The sequence below is a fragment of the Poecilia formosa genome, unplaced genomic scaffold, assembly GCF_000485575.1.
Source record: "Poecilia formosa unplaced genomic scaffold, Poecilia_formosa-5.1.2 Scaffold2, whole genome shotgun sequence".
NCBI lineage: Eukaryota > Metazoa > Chordata > Actinopteri > Cyprinodontiformes > Poeciliidae > Poecilia > Poecilia formosa.
Genome location: NW_006799941.1, coordinates 580,588 through 585,284, shown reverse-complemented (window position 1 = coordinate 585,284; position 4,697 = coordinate 580,588).

Genomic DNA, 4,697 nt, shown 5'->3' with positions numbered 1-4,697 from the left:
GTAAATAAACACAAACAGGCCCGGCTCGGCTTTTACCTCACAGATGGGAAAATGTTCAGTGAGTTTGATGGAAGAGGAACTTGCAAGCAGTGAAAAGAGTTTGAGACTTTTTCTGAATCCAATTGATGACCTGTGTGCCAAGATGTTTGAGTCCAAAGGACTGTTATTTCTTTTCTGTCTGGTCGTGTTTGTTGGTTTTCTTGCAGCATAATTAGTGAAATCCTGAACAGAGACATTGCAGATAACACTTCAGAAGAGACTGTAAAGTTTTCTGCCAAGTTCCAGGTAACAAATTATATTTTTTCACTTTTTTTATTTTTTATTTTTTGCCATGTAACTGTTTATGGCCTGAAACTGGCTAAATATGGCACATTTTTCTAAGAGTGTGTGCCACTCTGGTCACTCAGTTTGGGACCGTATGTACATCTGTCATTCATTAAACAGCGTCACAGCTCAGCTGCAGCTGCGAGGAGGAGACAAGGCCCATTTAATTCAGACAGTCAGGGTTAGAGGAGCGCAGAGGGGGGATGGGAGCATCCATAGCACCTTTTTCTATTTTTTTTACAGGCTGTCACATGTCCTCTGTGCACCTTGTGCTGCAGTCTCCTCAGATTTATTCTCTGGGGTTAGAGAAGACCAGACATGAGCTGGAGCGCTCCATCTGCCAACACGTCTAAATATAACAGACAAGAAAAAAAAACAAAGGACAAATCAACTCTCAGCTTGTGCACAAAATGTACAAAATATTAAGCAGTAGAAATTATATTGTTTAGTAATAACACATTAAGAATGATGAGTGTGTCTGCAATGAACATAGGATGATATCAGTGCTGGATGCGTTTAGATCTGTCGACAGTTTTCACAGTGAGTTGAAAATAATTCAAAGGTTCTCAGGAAAGAGTTTAAAAAGCACTTCCTCTTAACATGTTTTTTTTTTATCTGCTGCTGAATTCACTCAGGCTTGAGGAGCACAAATATTTATGCTTTTCCCCATACAACCTCTCAAGAAGATGTTTACACAGCTTCAGTGGTGCAAATTTACTGTCAGATTGGGCTGTTTTTGTGCTCAGGTGTGGAATTTAGTAATCATATGCTACCACGAGCCGGCATGACAGCTAAAGGGCTCCGAAGGCTTATTCAGTTTTTCTCATGAAAACAAAAATGACACACTGTAACAAAAAATAAACTTCAAGAGAAATTAATCTGAAAAAAGCCCAAATTTTAAAACGCTTCATTAATTTCAAACAAATTTTTTGAACAAATGATTTGAACCGGCGAAGGCTTGAGGTCAGCCGTGTTATACACAAACACACACTTTCCTGCACATTTGTTAAAATGTGCTGCTACAGGTGGATTGGAGATGTGTATATCTAGAGCTTTATTTGCATCTCTTTAAATTTATGGTGATAAAATGGTAAAAGGAGATAATTTTAAGTTTGCTCATTTGTTACATCAAATACTTCATGTTCAAGAAAACTAAACATGAAGTCATGTTTTCTAAATGTCAAAACATGGCTTTATGCTAATCAGACATAATGACAGGTGCTCCCAAAAATCTTGACGCTTCTCTTTATATGTGCAATGTTTAAAAATTTACTAAGTTATCTATTATTTCTTACCTATTTTAAAAGTAATAAGATACTACTTTTGTTAGAGTGTAAATAAAACAAAATCTAAACCTCAAGGAAAAAAAATTAACACATACCTTTGTGGGCTAAAGGACTATTTCACCAATTTGTATTTGCCCATAGAGAATTTGATCTCATGTTCAGCTTCAGATGCGTTTTGAATGAATAAATAATAAATATAAACATATTTACACCACAACTTCTGTAAGCTTTCAAATACCAAAATTATGCAATTTTGACAGCTCAATATTTACTTTGCTAGTAGAGGTAAACTAAGTTGGTAAGTAGTTAGATTTCAAAGGACTGTGAATTGCATGAACAAATAAACTGCAATTAAACATGACAACTTAATATTATGACTATAGTTTCCTGAATTTGATATTATTATGCCATTAACTAACTAAATCATCAACGTTACTGCCTCTCCAGTACATGTTAAACTTTGAAATTTAAACTTATTAATCTGAGGTTCTGAGAAACTGTCTTATGTTCCTGGTGGCAACAACAAAAGCAGGAAACATTGTAAATCTGGCCATGAGCAACAACACAGACTGCCTGACCGATTTTCTTGCTCAAAAGGGCAGAAGAGACCTACAGCTGATTAAAAAAAGCACGTTTGTGACCGAGATATAAATACTAACAGGCAAAAGCAAAGCAGAAAATAAATGAGTAACATTTTTCCTGTGAGCCAGTCACGCAGCATTAGAGCCCTGTGATGCTACAGGGACGCTCCCTTTGTGCAGGGCTCCTAACTGACCTTAATTTTCTATTTGATGCGTGATTACATATTTTTCCTCTCATTTCAGTTTATTGCCAACTCTCACTGAGTAGCTCTTGAGTATTTTATGGTGAAGAATGTTTTGTTTTAGTGACATATTTTAAGAGGAGTTTTCTGTTTGTATTTTTTTTTTTTGGACAATGCTCTCGTGGGTAGATTGTACACCAGCAGGAGTCTGGACTTGTCTACACTCCCACAGTTGAATAATGAACACGCCAAAGTTGGCTACTGAAGCCTGTTTATGCCTTAATGTTAAAATGCCAGCATTTACTTACAGCTAAAATGCCTTTCTGCTGTAACTCAGCCTCACAAAGCCATCAGCCTGAGTGTAGATACTTGTTCTTACACATACTCAGGCACTTATTACTTGTTTAAAAATATTAATAACAAAAAAAATTGTACAATGTATATTGTGATCTTATTCTTTTGTGAGCTGATAATGTTCAATGAGAATAAACGCATGAGAAGGTCAGCCTTATTTACTATGTTTGGGAAGTTGTTTTGAAAAGTCCTGTCACTGTTACGCAGTGTTAGACATCAAGCAGCTCCTCCGCTGTTAGGCAGAGTAACATCTCACACTCACCCATCGACCCATCTGGGAACCACTGCCATGACACAGAAGAGTAAGCTGTGACACAGAAAAAAATATAATTATATTAAAAAAAAATACTACAGAGATTGGAGCCTAAAGGGTTAGTGTGCCTTTCTGCACCCAGAGCTGATGTGATGTAAGTCTACACAACAGAGGCCTTAAGCCAGCACAGCTACGTGCCCCGGTTTGCCTTCACATTCCTCATGAATGGCTGAGGTCTTCCTGTATATTCATGTGCTGAGGGAAGAGGATTTTGTTGTGGTGAGCAAACAGAAGAAGTAGAAGGATTAATGTTTGATAGGTGCAGCTGTGGTAAACTTTCAGGATGGAGCTTAAAGTCACAACTGCCAATGAAAAGTATTCATGGGAGGACTTTTTTAAGCTTGAAAAGATTTTTTAAACAAACAAAAGCGTTAGAAATATTTGTACATAGTTAATATAATGTGAAAAAACAGACTGAAAGAACTATTTGGGATGTCTTTTAATAACTGTGGAGTTTTTAAATACTCTGTGTATTTGCAATGCTCTAGTTAGAGTGATTAGGTAAATTGGCTGTATAAGGATAATTATGCAGAGTTGAGAGTCTGTGTCTAAGCTCTGTGATGAACGCTGAGGGTGGAAAGCTTTTTTCTCTCAGTTTTGGTTGGCACTGGTTCTAGTTTCTGATATGAACAGCTGAAGATGGAGAATCTATGCATGACAGTACTTGTTCCTATTCCTATGACAGATGCAGGAGTTGCAGTTTTGTGTTAAAGACAATGTAAATATATAATGCAATAACTGTAATCCCTCTGCATTAGGTTCACATTCCACTTTATTCATGTTTTCTTGATTTCTGGAGGATTGTGTTGGCAGCTAGTTGTGCATGAGGTACATCAAACATTTAAAACAGAGATGCAACTCTGTACAAATGTTGAACATTTATTTTTTAATGTAACCAGGGAACTTTGCTGTCCAAAAGTGAAGCGGCAAAAAATAATACATACAAACACATTTAAACTACTCAAAGTACTTTAAGTGTACCTCAAAGTTATTTGGAGATGACTGTGACACAAATTATTAAAATGTTCTTTAGTTTTTCCAGTAATTAAGTAAATGTCTGATAATTATCCGCATGCATTTAACAAATTCTGTGGTACATTTTGTTGTTGTTTAAGAATAATCATATTAAAATGACTTTGCTATTTACATAAAGTTTCATGAAGAGCAAAGGAAAAATGTATTCAAAAAACATGAAGAATTACATAAACCACTTAAGATAGTCCAATCTCTTAATGGTGACATAGATGTGGATTTGATGAAGAAATTAGGAGAACTATATGAAAGAATAAGAGCAAAATATTTTACAATCGTTGGATCTTTTTTATAGCAATCCATGTGTGTATATATATAAAAAAAATTCCCCTCTCACCCTCCGTGGGTGGTCTCTCTTTCATCCTCTGAGCTCGGGTCCTCTACCAGAGGCCTGGGAGCTTGAGGGTTCTGCGCAGTATCTTGGCTGTGCCTAGAACTGCACATTTCTGGACTGAGATGTCTGATGTTGTTCCTGGGATCTGTTTGAGCCACTGCTCCAATTTGGGGGTGACTGCCCCGAGGGCCCCGATGACCACAGGCATCGATGATCCAAGGTTTTCACCTGGCGAGAGGTGAAAACCGTGATTTTTATATATATATATATATATATATATATATATATATA